Here is a 21,284-nt window from a genome sequence, read left to right as displayed (position 1 = left end):
GACACTTACTGATGCTGTTTTCTGTTAGAAACATGTATGGTTCGCTTTTGAAAGAATCTCTCTCCAATAGGAATGATTTCCACTGAATCCACTGATTCGGTCACTCATCTGTAGAATGTTTTAGTACACTGCTCAAAAAAATAAAGGGAACACTTAAACAACACATCCTAGATCTGAATGAATGAAATAATCTTATTAAATACTTTTTTCTTTACATAGTTGAATGTGCTGACAACAAAATCACACAAAAATAATCAATGGAAATCCAATTTATCAACCCATGGAGGTCTGGATTTGGAGTCACACTCAAAATTAAAGTGGAAAACCACACTACAGGCTGATCCAACTTTGATGTAATGTCCTTAAAACAAGTCAAAATGAGGCTCAGTAGTGTGTGTGGCCTCCACGTGCCTGTATGACCTCCCTACAACGCCTGGGCATGTCCCTGATCAGGTGGCGGATGGTCTCCTGAGGGATCTCCTCCCAGACCTGGACTAAAGCATCCGCCAACTCCTGGACAGTCTGTGGTGCAACGTGGCGTTGGTGGATGGCGCGAGACATGATGTCCCAGATGTGCTCAATTGGATTTAGGTCTGGGGAACAGGCGGGCCAGTCCATAGCATCAATGCCTTCCTCTTGCAGGAACTGCTGACACACTCCAGCCACATGAGGTCTAGCATTGTCTTGCATTAGGAGGAACCCAGGGCCAACCGCACCAGCATATGGTCTCACAAGGGGTCTGAGGATCTCATCTCGGTACCTAATGGCAGTCAGGCTACCTCTGGCGAGCACATGGAGGGCTGTGCGTCCCCCCAAAGAAATGCCACCCCACACCATGACTGACCCACCGCCAAACCGGTCATGCTGGAGGATGTTGCAGGCAGCAGAACGTTCTCCACGGCGTCTCCAGACTCTGTCATGTCTGTCACGTGCTCAGTGTGAACCTGCTTTCATCTGTGAAGAGCACAGGGCGCCAGTGGCGAATTTGCCAATCTTGGTGTTCTCTGGCAAATGCCAAACGTCCTGCACGGTGTTGGGCTGTAAGCACAACCCCCACCTGTGGACGTCGGGCCCTCATACCACCCTCATGGAGTCTGTTTCTGACCGTTTGAGCAGACACATGCACATTTGTGGCCTGCTGGAGGTCATTTTGCAGGGCTCTGGCAGTGCTTCTCCTGCTCCTCCTTGCACAAAGGCGGAGGTAGCGGTCCTGCTGCTGGGTTGTTGCCCTCCTACGGCCTCCTCCACGTCTCCTGATGTACTGGCCTGTCTCCTGGTAGCGCCTCCATGCTCTGGACACTACGCTGACAGACACAGCAAACCTTCTTGCCACAGCTCGCATTGATGTGCCATCCTGGATGAGCTGCACTACCTGAGCCACTTGTGTGGGTTGTAGACTCCGTCTCATGCTACCACTAGAGTGAAAGCACCGCCAGCATTCATAAGTGACCAAAACATCAGCCAGGAAGCATAGGAACTGAGAAGTGGTCTGTGGTCCCCACCTGCAGAACCACTCCTTTATTGGGGGTGTCTTGCTAATTGCCTATAATTTCCACCTGTTTTCTATTCCATTTGCACAACAGCATGTGAAATTTATTGTCAATCAGTGTTGCTTCCTAAGTGGACAGTTTGATTTCACAGAAGTGTGATTGACTTGGAGTTACATTGTGTTGTTTAAGTGTTCCCTTTATTTTTTTGAGCAGTGTATATATAAAGGACAAAACACACACCACGACAAGAGAGACAACACTACATAAAGAGAGACCTAAGACAACAACATAGACAGGCAGCAACACATGACAACACAGCATGGTAGCAACACAACATGACAACAACATGGTAGCAACACAACATGGTAGCAGCACAAAACATGGTACAAACATTATTGGGCACAGACAACAGCACAAAGGGCAAGAAAGTAGAGACAACAATACATCACACAAACCAGCCACAACTGTCAGTAAGAGTGTCCATGATTGAGTCTTTGAATGAAGAGATGGAGATAAAACTGTCCAGTTTGAGTGTTTGTTGCAGCTCGTTCCAGTCGCTAGCTGCAGCGAACTGAAAAGAGGAGCGACACAGGGATGTGTGTGCTTTGGGGTCCTTTAACAGAATGTGACTGGTAGAACGGGTGTTGTATGTGGAGGATGAGGGCTGCAGTAGATATCTCAGATAGGGGGGAGTGAACGGGTGTTGTATGTTGAGGATGAGGGCTGCAGTAGATATCTCAGATAGGGGGAAGTGAGGCTTAAGAGGGTTTTATAAATAAGCATCAACCAGTGGGTCTTGCGACGGGTATACAGAGATGACCAGTTTACAGAGGAGTATAGAGTGCAGTGATGTGTCCTATAAGGAGCATTGGTGGTGAATCTGATGGCTGAATGGTAAAGAACATCTAGCCACTCGAGAGCACCCTTACCTGCCAATCTATAAATTATGTCTCCGTAATCTAGCATGGGTAGGATGGTCATCTGAATCAGGGTTAGTTTGGCAGCTGGGGTGAAAGAGGAGCGATTTACGATAGAGGAAACCAAGTCTAGATTTAACTTTCGCCTGCAGCTTTGATATGTGCTGAGAGAAGGACAGTGCACCGTCTAGCCATACTCCCAAGTACTTGTATGAGGTGACTACCTCAAGCTCTAAACCCTCAGAGGTAGTAATCACACCTGTGGGGAGAGGGGCATTCTCCTTACCAAACCACATGACCTTCTTTTGGAGGTGTTCAGAATAAAGTTAAGGGTAGAGACAGCGTGTTGGACACAAAGAAATGAGGTTAGCCCCATGAATACATCTCAATAAGACTAGTAATCAATTAATGTGTTCATGGAGTCGTTTAAAAGTGAGGTTCTCGCTGAGCGGCTTTCTCACTGGGTTTCATTCCCAGATGACAGCAGAGTCATTGATACAAATCCTCATTCCTCTACCTATCTGAATCACAAGTCTGTACAGTACACGACCATGTAGGCTTGGACTGAATTGATCATATCAGTCTCAAATATCAATCCACCAAGACAAAACTATCTGCTGTGGAGAGGGCAGTACAGTACTCCAAGGTCCTCATCCACCACTAATATCCATCACTACCTCAATGTACAGTACTCCAGGGTCCTCATCCACCACTAATATCCATCACTACCTCAATGTACAGTACTCCAGGGTCCTCATCCACCACTAATATCCATCACTACCTCAATGTACAGTACTCCAGGGTCCTCATCCACCACTAATATCCATCACTACCTCAATGTACAGTACTCCAGGGTCCTCATCCACCACTAATATCCATCACTACCTCAATGTACAGTACTCCAGGGTCCTCATCCACCACTAATATCCATCACTACCTCAATGTACAGTACTCCAGGGTCCTCATCCACCACTAATATCATCACTACCTCAATGTACAGTACTCCAGGGTCCTCATCCACCACTAATATCATCACTACCTCAATGTACAGTACTCCAGGGTCCTCATCCACCACTAATATCCATCACTACCTCAATGTGCAGTACTCCAGGGTCCTCATCCACCACTAATATCCATCACTACCTCAATGTACAGTACTCCAGGGTCCTCATCCACCACCACACTGCTTTCTGATTTTTTTTTTACACAAATAGACACAGAACACCAACCAACACTTAACAGCATGTAACTCCACATAGTGTTAACTCCAGTCAAGGTTTGTAATGTATCCGTTAGTCTCTCTCTCTCTCTCTCTCTCTCTCTCTCTCTCTCTCTCTCTCTCTCTCTCTCTCTCTCTCTCTCTCTCTCTCTCTCTCTCTCTCTCTCTCTCTCTCTCTCTCTCTCTCTCTCTCTCTCTCTCTCTCTCTCTCTCTCTCTCTCTCTCTCTCTCTCTCTCTCTCTCTCTCTCTCTCTCAGCACACCTGTCACCATCGTTATGCGTACCAGCGCTTCATCGGACTCCATCATGTCACTGATTGCCTCGTCTATATCTGTCACTTCCTCAGTTTCATTCCCGTGTCTGCATTGATGTTGTTTTGTTTCTCTTGTCCAGACGCTGTCCTTGTTTAGTTTCATGTCTATTTATTATTAAATCCTCACCCTGTACTTGCTTCCCGTCTCCCAGCGTCTGTGGTTACAGAACTGTTACTCTCTCTCTCTCTCTACAACAAACAAGTCTTCTTCTATTAGAATTTAACAGTAAATATTTCAGTCAAAGGTTTGAAAAAGATAAGACATTTCAGGTGTTATATTGTCAGCTATGTAGAGTGTTTTAGCAATGTGCAAATAGTTACTAAGTATAGTAGGGGAAGATAAATAAACAGATAAAAATTGGCAGCATTTACTCTCTCTCACACACACACACACACACACACACACACACACACACACACACACACACACACACACACTCACACACACACACACACACACACACACACACACACACACACACACACACACACACCAGACCAAGGTTAACAGCATACCAAACAAGTCATTGAGTGGGAAAACATTGGCATATTTACTTGGTAGATATTTGTCTCAAGCTCAGCTGTGAATTTAACACTATGTGGAGTTACATGCTGTTCAGTGTTGGTTGGTGTTCTGTGCGTATTGGTGTAAAAAAAAATCAGAAAGCAGTGTGGTGGTGGATGAGGGCCCTGGAGTACTGTACATTGAGGTAGTGATGGATATTGGTGGTGGATGAGGACCCTGGAGTACTGTACATTGAGGTAGTGATGGATATTAGTGGTGGATGAGGACCCTGGAGTACTGTACATTGAGGTAGTGATGGATATTAGTGGTGGATGAGGACCCTGGAGTACTGTACATTGACGTAGTGATGGATATTAGTGGTGGATGAGGACCCTGGAGTACTGTACATTGAGGTAGTGATGGATATTAGTGGTGGATGAGGACCCTGGAGTACTGTACATTGAGGTAGTGATGGATATTAGTGGTGGATGAGGACCCTGGAGTACTGTACATTGAGGTAGTGATGATATTGGTGGTGGATGAGGACCCTGGAGTACTGTACATTGAGGTAGTGATGGATATTGGTGGTGGATGAGGACCCTGGAGTACTGTACATTGAGGTAGTGATGGATATTAGTGGTGGATGAGGACCCTGGAGTACTGTACATTGAGGTAGTGATGGATATTAGTGGTGGATGAGGACCCTGGAGTACTGTACATTGAGGTAGTGATGATATTAGTGGTGGATGAGGACCCTGGAGTACTGCACATTGAGGTAGTGATGGATATTAGTGGTGGATGAGGGCCATGGAGTACTGTACATTGAGGTAGTGATGGATATTAGTGGTGGATGAGGGCCATGGAGTACTGTACATTGAGGTAGTGATGGATATTAGTGGTGGATGAGGGCCATGGAGTACTGTACATTGAGGTAGTGATGGATATTAGTGGTGGATGAGGGCCCTGGAGTACTGTACACTGTGATGGATACTGATTGACAAGCTAGAAGCTCCTGAGGCGGGAGAGAGAGCACACTGACAGAAACCACAGGCCTACTGTGTCTATGGAGTATTCCCCTGGGACCAATTTAGCTCAGTCAAACTGAGCAAAACTGGTTGAAATGATGTCATAGTTTCATAGTTTTGCCCACTGAGTAGTTGGATGGATGTTGCTTAAGGAACGGTAGGTAGATAGGGTTAGTATTGAGGGCAGTATCTGAATCAATACATTGCTCCTGGAATTACAAAGACAGTAGAGATTCTAGCGTTGTATCTCTCTCCGTAACCAGTGGTAGGATGCTGCATCGGTAGCAAGTATCGTTTTACTTACCGCAATGTCCCTGGATGATCGTCCTTCCTCTGAAAATCACAAGAACCTGTAAAGGAAAATAGAAGGAGGTCTATGAAATACTCTTAATAGAGAAATGGCAATCAGACACAAACTAAAGCCTTTATCCAGTCCGACAGACCCAATAATCACATCTGATCACATTTAGGACTACGTTCAGTAGCCTAAATACTGTATTAGGTTCAGTAGCCTAAATACTGTATTAGGTTCAGTAGCCTAAATACTGTATTACATTCAGTAGCCTAAATTCTGTACTACATTCAGTAGCCTAAATACTGTATTACATTCAGTAGCCTAAATACTGTATTACATTCAGTAGCCTAAATACTGTATTACATTCAGTAGCCTAAATACTGTATTACATTCAGTAGCCTAAATACTGTACTACATTCAGTAGCCTAAATACTGTATTACATTCAGTAGCCTAAATACTGTATTACATTCAGTAGCCTAAATACTGTACTACATTCAGTAGCCTAAATACTGTATTACATTCAGTAGCCTAAATACTGCACTACATTCAGTAGCCTAAATACTGTATTACATTCAGTAGCCTAAATACTGTACTACATTCAGTAGCCTAAATACTGTATTACATTCAGTAGCCTAAATACTGCACTACATTCAGTAGCCTAAATACTGTATTACATTCAGTAGCCTAAATACTGTACTACATTCAGTAGCCTAAATACTGTATTACATTCAGTAGCCTAAATACTGTTCTACATTCAGTAGCCTAAATACTGCACTACATTCAGTAGCCTAAATACTGCACTACATTCAGTAGCCTAAATACTGTATTACATTCAGTAGCCTAAATACTGTATTACATTTAGCATGTATTCACAATTGATGGGGGGAATCGGTACAGTTAGATAGCGGGATAATATTTTGGATTATATATTGGATCGTATCAATTTATTTCCACATCACTACTAAGTGTCATGATAATATCATATCGTGAGGTCCCTGGCCCTAGTATTCACACGCACACAAACACACACAGAAATTCTGCTGGCCCACCACACAGGATCCATGACATTGAGATGATTGTGGACTACAGGAAAAGGAGGACCGAGCACGCCCCCATTCTCATCGACGGGGCTGTAGTGGAGCAGGTTGAGAGCTTCAAGTTCCTTGGTGTCCACATCATCAACAAACTAGAATGGTCCAAACACACCAAGACAGTCGTGAAGAGGGCACGTCAAAGCCTATTCCCCCTCAGGAAACTAAAAACATTTGGCATAGGTCCTGAGATCCTCAAAATGGTTCCACAGCTGCACCATCGAGAGCATCCTGACTGGTTGCATCACTGCCTGGTACGGCAATTGCTCAGCCTCTACAGAGGGTAGTGCGTACGGCCCAGTACATCACTGGGGCTAAGCTGCCTGCCATCCAGGACCTCTACACCAGGCGGTGTCAGAGGAAGGCCCTAAAAATTGTCAAAGACCCCAGCCACCCCAGTCATAGACTGTTCTCTCTACTACCGCATGGCAAGCAGTACCGGAGTGCCAAGTCTAGGACAAAAAGGCTTCTCAACAGTTTTTACCCCCAAGCCATAAGACTCCTGAACAGGTAATCAAATGGCTACCCGGACTATTTGCATTGTGTGCCCCCCCCCTCTTACCCCTCTTTTACGCTGCTGCTACTCTCTGTTTATCATATATGCATAGTCACTTAAACTATACATTCATTCATGTACATACTACCTCAATTGGCCCGACCAACCAGTGCTCCCGCACATTGGCTAACCGGGCTATCCGCATTGTGTCCCACCACCTGCCAACCCCTCTTTTACGCTACTGCTACTCTCTGTTCATCATATATGCATAGTCACTTTAACCATATCTACATGTACATACTACCTCAATCAGCCCGACTAACCAGTGTCTGTATATAGCCTCACTACTGTTATAGCCTCACTACTGTATATAGCCTCGCTACTGTATATAGCCTCGCTACTGTATGTAGCCTCGCTACTGTTATAGCCTCGCTATTGTATATAGCCTCGCTACTGTATGTAGCCTCGCTACTGTATATAGCCTCGCTACTGTATATAGCCTCGCTTCTTTTATAGCCTCGCTACTGTATATAGCCTCGCTACTGTATATAGCCTGTCTTTTTACTATTGTTTTATTTCTTTACTTACCTATTGTTCACCTAACACCTTTTTTGCACTATTGGTTAGAGCCTGTAAGTAAGCATTTCACTGTAAGGTCCACACCTGTTGTATTTGGCGCACGTGACAAATAAAATTTGATTTGATTGTCCTTCCACCTAATACATTAAAGCCAGAGACAACTAACAGAAAGACAAAAGAGGAGACAAGGGAGCTGCTTCCACAGTCCTAATGCAGCCAGCCAGTATCTTCCACAGTCCTAATGCAGCCAGCCAGTATCTTCAACAGTCCTAATGCAGCCAGCCAGTATCTTCCACAGTCTTAATGCAGCCAACCAGTATCTTCCAAAGTCCTAATGCAGCCAACCAGTATCTTCCACAGTCCTAATGCAGCCAACCAGTATCTTCCACAGTCCTAATGCAGCCAGCCAGTATCTTCCACAGTCCTAATGCAGCCAGCCAGTATCTTCCACAGTCCTAATGCAGCCAACCAGTATCTTCCACAGTCCTAATGCAGCCAGCCAGTATCTTCCACAGTCCTAATGCAGCCAGCCAGTATCTTCCACAGTCCTAATGCAGCCAACCAGTATCTTCCACAGTCCTAATGCAGCCAACCAGTATCTTCCACAGTCCTAATGCAGCCAGCCAGTATCTTCCACAGTCCTAATGCAGCCAGCCATCTTCCACAGTCCTAATGCAGCCAGCCATCTTCCACAGTCCTAATGCAGCCAGCCAGTATCTTCCACAGTCCTAATGCAGCCAGCCAGCCATCTTCCACAGTCCTAATGCAGCCAGCCAGTATCTTCCACAGTCCTAATGCAGCCAGCCAGTATCTTCCACAGTCCTAATGCAGCCAACCAGTATCTTCCACAGTCCTAATGTAGCCAGACATTTTCCACAGTCCTAATGCAGCCAGCCATCTTCCACAGTCCTAATGCAGCCAGCCATCTTCCACAGTCCTAATGCAGCCAGCCAGTATCTTCCACAGTCCTAATGCAGCCAGCCAGTATCTTCAACAGTCCTAATGCAGCCAACCAGTATCTTCCACAGTCCTAATGCAGCCAGCCAGTATCTTCAACAGTCCTAATGCAGCCAGGCAGTATCTTCAACAGTCCTAATGCAGCCAGCCAGTATCTTCCACAGTCCTAATGCAGCCAACCAGTATCTTCCACAGTCCTAATGCAGCCAGCCATCTTCCACAGTCCTAATGCAGCCAGCCAGTATCTTCCACAGTCCTAATGCAGCCAGCCATCTTCCACAGTCCTAATGCAGCCAGCCAGTATCTTCCACAGTCCTAATGCAGCCAGCCAGTATCTTCCACAGTCCTAATGCAGCCAGCCAGTATCTTCCACAGTCCTAATGCAGCCAGCCAGTATCTTCAACAGTCCTAATGCAGCCAACCAGTATCTTCAACAGTCCTAATGCAGCCAGCCAGTATCTTCAACAGTCCTAATGCAGCCAGCCAGTATCTTCCACAGTCCTAATGCAGCCAGCCAGTATCTTCCACAGTCCTAATGCAGCCAGCCAGTATCTTCCACAGTCCTAATGCAGCCAGCCAGTATCTTCAACAGTCCTAATGCAGCCAGCCAGTATCTTCAACAGTCCTAATGCAGCCAGCCAGTATCTTCCACAGTCCTAATGCAGCCAACCAGTATCTTCCACAGTCCTAATGCAGCCAACCAGTATCTTCCACAGTCCTAATGCAGCCAGCCAGTATCTTCCACAGTCCTAATGCAGCCAGCCAGTATCTTCCACAGTCCTAATGCAGCCAACCAGTATCTTCCACAGTCCTAATGCAGCCAACCAGTATCTTCCACAGTCCTAATGCAGCCAGCCAGTATCTTCCACAGTCCTAATGCAGCCAGCCATCTTCCACAGTCCTAATGCAGCCAGCCAGTATCTTCCACAGTCCTAATGCAGCCAGCCAGTATCTTCCACAGTCCTAATGCAGCCAGCCAGCCATCTTCCACAGTCCTAATGCAGCCAGCCAGTATCTTCCACAGTCCTAATGCAGCCAGCCAGTATCTTCCACAGTCCTAATGCAGCCAACCAGTATCTTCCACAGTCCTAATGTAGCCAGACATTTTCCACAGTCCTAATGCAGCCAGCCATCTTCCACAGTCCTAATGCAGTCAGCCATCTTCCACAGTCCTAATGCAGACAGCCAGTATCTTCCACAGTCCTAATGCAGCCAGCCAGTATCTTCAACAGTCCTAATGCAGCCAGCCAGTATCTTCAACAGTCCTAATGCAGCCAGCCAGTATCTTCCACAGTCCTAATGCAGCCAACCAGTATCTTCCACAGTCCTAATGCAGCCAGCCATCTTCCACAGTCCTAATGCAGCCAGCCAGTATCTTCCACAGTCCTAATGCAGCCAGCCATCTTCCACAGTCCTAATGCAGCCAGCCAGTATCTTCCACAGTCCTAATGCAGCCAGCCAGTATCTTCCACAGTCCTAATGCAGCCAGCCAGTATTTTCCACAGTCCTAATGCAGCCAGCCAGTATCTTCAACAGTCCTAATGCAGCCAACCAGTATCTTCCACAGTCCTAATGCAGCCAGCCAGTATCTTCAACAGTCCTAATGCAGCCAGCCAGTATCTTCCACAGTCCTAATGCAGCCAGCCAGTATCTTCCACAGTCCTAATGCAGCCAGCCAGTATCTTCCACAGTCCTAATGCAGCCAGCCAGTATCTTCAACAGTCCTAATGCAGCCAGCCAGTATCTTCAACAGTCCTAATGCAGCCAGCCAGTATCTTCCACAGTCCTAATGCAGCCAACCAGTATCTTCCACAGTCCTAATGCAGCCAGCCATCTTCCACAGTCCTAATGCAGCCAGCCAGTATCTTCCACAGTCCTAATGCAGCCAGCCAGTATCTTCCACAGTCCTAATGCAGCCAGCCAGTATCTTCCACAGTCCTAATGCAGCCAGCCAGTATCTTCAACAGTCCTAATGCAGCCAGCCAGTATCTTCAACAGTCCTAATGCAGCCAGCCAGTATCTTCCACAGTCCTAATGCAGCCAACCAGTATCTTCCACAGTCCTAATGCAGCCAGCCATCTTCCACAGTCCTAATGCAGCCAGCCAGTATCTTCCACAGTCCTAATGCAGCCAGCCAGTATCTTCCACAGTCCTAATGCAGCCAACCAGTATCTTCCACAGTCCTAATGCAGCCAGACATCTTCCACAGTCCTAATGCAGCCAGCCATCTTCCACAGTCCTAATGCAGCCAGCCAGTATCTTCCACAGTCCTAATGCAGCCAGCCAGTATCTTCCACAGTCCTAATGCAGCCAGCCAGTATCTTCAACAGTCCTAATGCAGCCAACCAGTATCTTCCACAGTCCTAATGCAGCCAGCCAGTATCTTCAACAGTCCTAATGCAGCCAGCCAGTATCTTCAACAGTCCTAATGCAGCCAGCCAGTATCTTCCACAGTCCTAATGCAGCCAACCAGTATCTTCCACAGTCCTAATGCAGCCAACCAGTATTTTCAACAGTCCTAATGCAGCCAGCCAGTATCTTCAACAGTCCTAATGCAGCCAGCCAGTATCTTCCACAGTCCTAATGCAGCCAGCCAGTATCTTCCACAGTCCTAATGCAGCCAACCAGTATCTTCCACAGTCCTAATGCAGCCAGCCAGTATCTTCAACAGTCCTAATGCAGCCAGCCAGTATCTTCAACAGTCCTAATGCAGCCAGCCAGTATATTCAACAGTCCTAATGCAGCCAGCCATCTTCCACAGTCCTAATGCAGCCAGCCAGTATCTTCCACAGTCCTAATGCAGCCAGCCAGTATCTTCAACAGTCCTAATGCAGCCAGCCAGTATCTTCCACAGTCCTAATGCAGCCAGCCAGTATCTTCAACAGTCCTAATGCAGCCAACCAGTATCTTCCACAGTCCTAATGCAGCCAGCCAGTATCTTCAACAGTCCTAATGCAGCCAGCCAGTATCTTCCACAGTCCTAATGCAGCCAGCCAGTATCTTCCACAGTCCTAATGCAGCCAGCCAGTATCTTCCACAGTCCTAATGCAGCCAGCCAGTATCTTCAACAGTCCTAATGCAGCCAGCCAGTATCTTCAACAGTCCTAATGCAGCCAGCCAGTATCTTCCACAGTCCTAATGCAGCCAACCAGTATCTTCCACAGTCCTAATGCAGCCAACCAGTATCTTCCACAGTCCTAATGCAGCCAGCCAGTATCTTCCACAGTCCTAATGCAGCCAGCCAGTATCTTCCACAGTCCTAATGCAGCCAACCAGTATCTTCCACAGTCCTAATGCAGCCAACCAGTATCTTCCACAGTCCTAATGCAGCCAGCCAGTATCTTCCACAGTCCTAATGCAGCCAGCCATCTTCCACAGTCCTAATGCAGCCAGCCAGTATCTTCCACAGTCCTAATGCAGCCAGCCAGTATCTTCCACAGTCCTAATGCAGCCAGCCAGCCATCTTCCACAGTCCTAATGCAGCCAGCCAGTATCTTCCACAGTCCTAATGCAGCCAGCCAGTATCTTCCACAGTCCTAATGCAGCCAACCAGTATCTTCCACAGTCCTAATGTAGCCAGACATTTTCCACAGTCCTAATGCAGCCAGCCATCTTCCACAGTCCTAATGCAGTCAGCCATCTTCCACAGTCCTAATGCAGACAGCCAGTATCTTCCACAGTCCTAATGCAGCCAGCCAGTATCTTCAACAGTCCTAATGCAGCCAGCCAGTATCTTCAACAGTCCTAATGCAGCCAGCCAGTATCTTCCACAGTCCTAATGCAGCCAACCAGTATCTTCCACAGTCCTAATGCAGCCAGCCATCTTCCACAGTCCTAATGCAGCCAGCCAGTATCTTCCACAGTCCTAATGCAGCCAGCCATCTTCCACAGTCCTAATGCAGCCAGCCAGTATCTTCCACAGTCCTAATGCAGCCAGCCAGTATCTTCCACAGTCCTAATGCAGCCAGCCAGTATCTTCCACAGTCCTAATGCAGCCAGCCAGTATCTTCAACAGTCCTAATGCAGCCAACCAGTATCTTCCACAGTCCTAATGCAGCCAGCCAGTATCTTCAACAGTCCTAATGCAGCCAGCCAGTATCTTCCACAGTCCTAATGCAGCCAGCCAGTATCTTCCACAGTCCTAATGCAGCCAGCCAGTATCTTCCACAGTCCTAATGCAGCCAGCCAGTATCTTCAACAGTCCTAATGCAGCCAGCCAGTATCTTCAACAGTCCTAATGCAGCCAGCCAGTATCTTCCACAGTCCTAATGCAGCCAACCAGTATCTTCCACAGTCCTAATGCAGCCAGCCATCTTCCACAGTCCTAATGCAGCCAGCCAGTATCTTCCACAGTCCTAATGCAGCCAGCCAGTATCTTCCACAGTCCTAATGCAGCCAGCCAGTATCTTCCACAGTCCTAATGCAGCCAGCCAGTATCTTCAACAGTCCTAATGCAGCCAGCCAGTATCTTCAACAGTCCTAATGCAGCCAGCCAGTATCTTCCACAGTCCTAATGCAGCCAACCAGTATCTTCCACAGTCCTAATGCAGCCAGCCATCTTCCACAGTCCTAATGCAGCCAGCCAGTATCTTCCACAGTCCTAATGCAGCCAGCCAGTATCTTCCACAGTCCTAATGCAGCCAACCAGTATCTTCCACAGTCCTAATGCAGCCAGACATCTTCCACAGTCCTAATGCAGCCAGCCATCTTCCACAGTCCTAATGCAGCCAGCCAGTATCTTCCACAGTCCTAATGCAGCCAGCCAGTATCTTCCACAGTCCTAATGCAGCCAGCCAGTATCTTCAACAGTCCTAATGCAGCCAACCAGTATCTTCCACAGTCCTAATGCAGCCAGCCAGTATCTTCAACAGTCCTAATGCAGCCAGCCAGTATCTTCAACAGTCCTAATGCAGCCAGCCAGTATCTTCCACAGTCCTAATGCAGCCAGCCAGTATCTTCCACAGTCCTAATGCAGCCAACCAGTATCTTCCACAGTCCTAATGCAGCCAGCCAGTATCTTCAACAGTCCTAATGCAGCCAGCCAGTATATTCAACAGTCCTAATGCAGCCAGCCATCTTCCACAGTCCTAATGCAGCCAGCCAGTATCTTCCACAGTCCTAATGCAGCCAGCCAGTATCTTCAACAGTCCTAATGCAGCCAGCCAGTATCTTCCACAGTCCTAATGCAGCCAGCCAGTATCTTCAACAGTCCTAATGCAGCCAGCCAGTATATTCAACAGTCCTAATGCAGCCAGCCAGTATCTTCCACAGTCCTAATGCAGCCAGCCAGTATCTTCCACAGTCCTAATGCAGCCAACCCGTATCTTCCACAGTCCTAATGCAGCCAACCAGTACCTTCCACAGTCCTAATGCAGCCAGCCAGTTTCTTCCACAGTCCTAATGCAGCCAACCAGTATCTTTGTGTTTCCATCCTGCATGAATCTTCCAGGCAGACAACAGCTATGACCATCCCCATGACACTGTGTCTTTATCTAACACTCAGCCCATTAAGCATTCCACACTCTGGGCCAGCATTGAGCCCAACAAGCACATAGTCAAGCCCAGAAAAACGTTTTAAATATCAGACACAAGAGAACAATTTTGGCCCGAACAACAGAGAGCCTGACTTCAGAACACTGCTGATGCCTCTATTTAGCCTAAATGCCCAACAAAGCAAACAGCAGCACATGGGAAGCCTGCCAAAGCTTTCTCCAGTTCTAAACACCTGAACAACAAATTATTTTTCTTCTCCAAAGCTGTTTAAACGACTAAAGGTCAAATGTTAGGAGTGAGAGAGAGCGAGTGGGCACCATGAGCATGATCAGTGCCCACTCTATTGGTCTATGTGGCAGGAAGGTAGGAAGTTGGTTTGGCAAAGACAACACAGCTTTCAATGGTCATAAACAGATTTTTCAAAAAAGCATCCTTCTCTCTCTTATATTCACGATACATTCATGATTATCCTTAATCATGGTAGCATCCACATTAACGAAGAAGTGTTTCAGAAACATCTATTCTAATATACAGTTGAAGTTGGAAGTGATGTGTAGACAGCAGCAGTGCAGGTTCAGTGGTGGGTTAACAACAACGGTACGCACATAACAGTCAGCTTGTAAGCTCGTCTTATTCAAATCTCAAAAGTGCCCTGTAATTTGCATGCCATTTAAAATGTAGATGCAGTGCCTTAGGCCGCTGCGCCACTCGGGAGCCCAAGCTCGGGAGCCCAAGCTCGGAAGCATAGGTGGCACCAGGAACAGGATGACCATGTATTAGCTACAGTATTAATATCAAGGTTTATAACAGGTTTATAACAGGTTATTAATAGGGTTCTGTACTTAGACTAAGTACAGCCTCCCAGTACTCATTAGCTACTGACACATGCCTGAGTGTGGTTGACAAGGCTATAAGTCCCAGCAGCCACTTGGTGTGCAGAGATGAGGTAGTCATTCAAAAATCATGTTTAACACTACGATTGCACACAGTGAGTCCATGCAACTTATTATGTGACTTGTTAAGCAAATTCTAACTCCTGAACTTATTTAGGCTTGCCATAACAAACGGGTTGAATACAAGATATTTCAACTTTTCATTTTCAATGAATACAAGATAATTCCACTTTGAAATGACGGGGGATGTAGGCCATTTTTTCTTTTATTTGTACCTTTATTTAACGAGGCAAGTCAGTTAAGAACATATTCTTACTTTCAATGATGGCCTACCGGGGAACAGTGGGTTAACTGCCATTGACACACCATCTCAATTTAATCAATTTTAAATTCAAGCTTTAACCTGTGGAAAAAGTCAAGGGGTGTGAATACTTTCTGAAGATACTGTAGGTAGGGGTAAAGTGACTAGGCAACAGGATAGATAATAGACAGTAACAGTAGTATACTGTAGGTAGGGGTAAAGGATAGATAATAGACAGTAACAGCAGTATACTGTAGGTAGGGGTAAAGGATAGATAATAGACAGTAACAGCAGTATACTGTAGGTAGGGGTAAAGGATAGATAATAGACAGTAACAGCAGTATACTGTAGGTAGGGGTAAAGGATAGATAATAGACAGTAACAGCAGTATACTGTAGGTAGGGGTAAAGGATAGATAATAAACAGTAGCAGCAGTATACTGTAGGTAGGAGTAAAGGATAGATAATAGACAGTAGCAGCAGTATACTGTAGGTAGGGGTAAAGGATAGATAATAGACAGTAGCAGCAGTATACTGTAGGTAGGGGTAAAGTGACTAGGCAACAGGATAGATAATAGACAGTAACAGCAGTATACTGTAGGTAGGGGTAAAGGATAGATAATAGACAGTAGCAGCAGTATACTGTAGGTAGGGGTAAAGGATAGATAATAGACAGTAACAGCAGTATACTGTAGGTAGGGGTAAAGGATAGATAATAGACAGTAACAGCAGTATACTGTAGGTAGGGGTAAAGGATAGATAATAGACAGTAACAGCAGTATACTGTAGGTAGGGGTAAAGGATAGATAATAGACAGTAACAGCAGTATACTGTAGGTAGGGGTAAAGGATAGATAATAGACAGTAACAGCAGTATACTGTAGGTAGGGGTAAAGGATAGATAATAGACAGTAACAGCAGTATACTGTAGGTAGGGGTAAAGGATAGATAATAGACAGTAGCAGCAGTATACTGTAGGTAGGGGTAAAGGATAGATAATAGACAGTAGCAGCAGTATACTGTAGGTAGGGGTAAAGGATAGATAATAGACAGTAGCAGCAGTATACTGTAGGTAGGGGTAAAGGATAGATAATAGACAGTAACAGCAGTATACTGTAGGTAGGGGTAAAGGATAGATAATAGACAGTAACAGCAGTATACTGTAGGTAGGGGTAAAGGATAGATAATAGACAGTAGCAGCAGTATACTGTAGGTAGGGGTAAAGGATAGATAATAGACAGTAACAGCAGTATACTGTAGGTAGAGGTAAAGGATAGATAAAAGACAGTAACAGCAGTATACTGTAGGTAGGGGTAAAGGATAGATAATAGACAGTAACAGCAGTATACTGTAGGTAGGGGTAAAGGATAGATAATAGACAGTAGCAGCAGTATACTGTAGGTAGGGGTAAAGGATGGATAATAGACAGTAACAGCAGTATACTGTAGGTAGGGGTAAATGATAGATAATAGACAGTAACAGCAGTATACTGTAGGTAGGGGTAAAGGATAGATAATAGACAGTAACAGCAGTATACTGTAGGTAGGGGTAAAGGATAGATAATAGACAGTAACAGCAGTATACTGTAGGTAGGGGTAAAGGATAGATAATAGACAGTAACAGCAGTATACTGTAGGTAGGGGTAAAGGATAGATAATAGACAGTAACAGCAGTATACTGTAGGTAGGGGTAAAGGATAGATAATAGACAGTAACAGCAGTATACTGTAGGTAGGGGTAAAGGATAGATAATAGACAGTAACAGCAGTATACTGTAGGTAGGGGTAAAGGATAGATAATAGACAGTAACAGCAGTATACTGTAGGTAGGGGTAAAGGATAGATAATAGACAGTAACAGCAGTATACTGTAGGTAGGGGTAAAGGATAGATAATAGACAGTAACAGCAGTATACTGTAGGTAGGGGTAAAGGATAGATAATAGACAGTAACAGCAGTATACTGTAGGTAGGGGTAAAGGATAAATAATAGACAGTAACGGCAGTATACTGTATGTAGGGTAAAGGATAGATAATTGACAGTAACAGCAGTATACTGTAGGTAGGGGTAAAGGATAAGTAATAGACAGTAACAGCAGTATACTGTAGGTAGGGGTAAAGGATAGATAATAGACAGTAACAGCAGTATACCCTGTAGCTCAGTTGGTAGAGCATGGTGTTGGTAGAGCATGGTGTTGGTAGAGCATGGTGTTGGTAGAGCATGGTGTTGGTAGAGCATGGTGTTGGTAGAGCATGGTGTTGGTAGAGCATGGTGTTGGTAGAGCATGGTGTTGGTAGAGCATGGTGTTTGCAACGCCAGGGTTGTGGGTTTGATTCCCACGGGGGGCCAGCACAGAAAAAAAAAATGTATGAAATGTATGCATTCACTACTGTAAGTCGCTCTGGATAAGAGCGTCTGCTAAATGACTAAAATGTAAATGTAAAATGTAGTACGGGTAGCTATTTGGTTCACTATTTAGCAGTTTTATGGCTTAGGGGTAGAAGCTGTTCAGGGTCCTGTTGGTTCCAGATTTGGTGCATTGGTACCTACTGTGAGGTAGCAACAAGAACAGTCTATAACTTGGGTGGCTGGAGTCTTTGAAAATGTTTAGGGCTTTCCTCTGACACCGCCTGGTATTGAGGTCCTGGATGGCAGGGTGCTCGGCCCCAGTGATGTACTGGGCCATACGCACTACCCTCTGTAGCACCTTGCGGTCGGATGCCAAGCAGTTGCCATACCAAGCATTGTTGCAGCAAGTCAAGATGCTCTCAATGGTGCAGCTGTAGAACTTTTTGAGGATCTGAGATCCCATGCCAAAAATGTTCATCCTCCTAAGGAGGAAGAGACGTTGTCATGCCTTTTTCACGACTGTGTTGGTGTGTGTGGACCATGTTAATTCCTTAGTGATGTGGACACTGAGGAACTTGAAGCTCTCGATCCGCTCCACTACAGCCCTGCCGATGTGGATGGGGGTGTGCAATCAGCTCCTTTGTCTTGCCGACACTATGGGAGAGGTTGTTTTCCTGCCACCACACTGCCAGGTCACTGACCTCGTCCCTATAGGCCGTCTCATCGTAGTCAGTGATCAGGCCTACCACTGTTGTGTCGTCAGCCAACTTAATGATGGTATTGGAGTCGTACGCGGCCAGGCAGTTGTGGGTGAACAGGGAGTACAGGAGGGGACTAAGCACATATCCACGAGGGGCCAGCATAGCGGATGTGTTGTTGCCTACCCTCACCACCTGGGGGCGGCCTGTCAGGATGTCCAGGATCCGGTTGCAGAGGGAGGTGTTTAGTCCCAGGGTCCTGAGCTTAGTGATGAGCTTGGAGGGCACTATGGTGTTGAACACTGAGCTCTAGTCATTTTATAGCATTCTCACATAGGTCCCTTGTCCAGGTGGGCGAGGGCAGTGTGGAGTGCAATAAAGATTGCGTCATCTGTGGATCTGTTGCGGTGGTATGCAAATTGGAGTGGGTCCAGGGTGTCTGGGATAATGGTGTTGATATGAGCCATGACCAGCCTTTCAAAGCATTTCATGGCTACAGATGTGAGTGGTACGGGGCGACAGTCATTCAGACAGGTTACCTTGACATTCTTGGGCACAAGGACTATGGTGGTCTGCTTGAAACATGTAGGTTTTACAGATTGGGTCAGGGAGAGGTTGAAAATGTCAGTGAAGACACTTGCCAGCTGGTCAGCGCATGCTCTGAGTACGCATCCTGGTAATGAATGTTAACCTGTTTAAAGGTCTTACTTTGGGCCTTCACAACAGGGGCAGGGAAGTCCAGGATAGCCCCCTGGTGTAACCAACCTCCAACAGCCCTCCCTTGAGTGCAGCCCTGTATCCCTCACACTGGCAGCAGGCCTGGAGCCCCTCCCCTTAATCCAATGCCACCACTCACACTGATGGAAGTCCCATGACCTCAGAAAGCCACTGGTTGGTTGTGTGTCTATTTTTAAAAAGGGGTTAGCCCAGGCGTGGGGAGTTTTGAAAGAGATTAGTAGGAGGTAATCGTACCACTGTACCCTCAGGGCAGTGGGAGTCTGCGTGTCATCAGGTTCTCATGGGGCCACCCTCTCTCTCGTTCTTTCTCCCTGTCTCCGTCCCAACAGATGGGAGTGGGAGTTACATGCCTGAGTGTACACACCCACACATTACACTTATATATTGAAGTGCATCCCTCATGCTGATGGATGCTACTTGAGGATAGATGGAAGGAACTGTCTGGAAAAGTGCTCTGGTGCAGTGGGGGAACCGGAGGGTTCTAGATAAGGTACACTCCTCAAAAATAGTTCCAAAAGGGTTCTGTGGTTGTCCCCATAGGAGAACCCTTTTTGGTTCCAACTATAACCAACTTTTTGGTTCCAAGTAGAACCCTCTGTGGAAAGGGTTCTACATGGAACCCAAAAGAGTTCTACCTGGAACCAAAAGAGTTCTACCTGGAACCAAAAGGGTTCTATCTGGAACCAAAAGGGTTCTCCTATGGTGACAGCCGAAGAACCCTTTTTGGTTCTAGATTTTAAAAAAGGTGCTAAGAGTATACCAGCCAAGCCAGCACAAAACATAGAGGCACTACACTACCTACACTCTACAGCAGTGGTATTCAACGTCCGGGCTGCTAAAATAAAATACAAATAAAAAACCTAAGAGTATTGATTATTGTATGGGACAATATACACACGTTTTTGAGAAAGATAATTAGAACAATACAATTTTATTGAGTAAATGTCACGCCCTGACTTTAGAGTTCTTATTTTTTCTCTATGTTTGGTTAGGTCAGGGTTTGACTCGGGTGGGAATATCTATGTTTTCTATTTCTTTGTTTTGAGCCGAGTGTGGTTCCCAATCAGAGGCAGCTGTCTATCGTTGTCTCTGATTGGGAATCATACTTAGGCAGCCTGTTTTCCACCTGAGTTTTGTGGGAGGTTATTTTCTGTTTAGCTTATGTGCCTGACGGAACTGTGCGTTTTCGTTTTTCCCCTTTTGTTATTTTGTTTGAGTGTTTCTTGAAAATAAATATCATGAACACTTACCACGCTGCGCTTTGGTCCACTTCTTCTTCAATTAGAAACGACGAGTGTTACAGTAAATGTATTTATTGGTTTCTTTTCATTATGATAAGAGATGAAAATACAATGAATTTAACGTTACTTGTTGATGTGAAAATCTACATTTACCGGTTTTAAAGTTGTGTTATTAGATTTGGGGTGGGGTCGTGAGAAATTATTGTGGACAAAATAGGGTCCCCAGAAATTCTGCCGAAAAAAAGTGGAATACCAATGCTCTACAGGAACAGACTAGAGAGAGAAAGACCTGAGTATGTGGTTCATGTCGCACTATACAGATGTAGGATCCTAATTTGAGCCTGTTTGCTACAGCAGGAAAAATAATCCTGCAGCAAAAGGACGTGAATTTTGTGGATTATATATATTTTTTAATATTTCACAGTGGCAGAATGCCCTGCTATTTTCGTGCACCATCCTCTCTCAACTGTTAGGGCTAGGCTAGTGAGGTATCACAATGCCCCACCATGTTCCATCCTGTGACATCCTTGTTAGCCAAGCTGCCTGTCAGATGTAAATCAATGTTGTGAACCAAGCAAAGGTGTAGTGGTGCATGGAGAAGTGGGTATACTCTAATTTTGTCAAATAAATTTGAACGGCCAAGGAAAGGAGCCCTGTGTGAAATATTCTATGAGAAACAATGACAAAC

General features: G+C 45.8%; 1 protein-coding gene across 2 annotated transcripts in view; it reads right to left on the bottom strand.

Moving 5' to 3' along the window:
* LOC106603934 (calcium/calmodulin-dependent protein kinase kinase 1) overlaps positions 1 to 21,284 on the bottom strand; it is a 156,775-nt gene that overhangs the window by 115,071 nt on the left and 20,420 nt on the right. For both annotated transcript variants that reach the window (XM_014198188.3, XM_014198189.3), the window contains exon 2: positions 5,774 to 5,819. The gene's annotated coding sequence lies outside the window, so the exon portion shown is untranslated. The remainder of the gene's footprint in view (positions 1 to 5,773; positions 5,820 to 21,284) is intronic.

Source organism: Salmo salar, chromosome 04, assembly GCF_965601325.2.
Source record: "Salmo salar chromosome 04, fSalSal1, whole genome shotgun sequence".
Lineage (NCBI taxonomy): Eukaryota > Metazoa > Chordata > Actinopteri > Salmoniformes > Salmonidae > Salmo > Salmo salar.
Note: the sequence above shows the minus strand (reverse complement) of the source record. Positions and strands in the feature narration are given on the sequence as shown.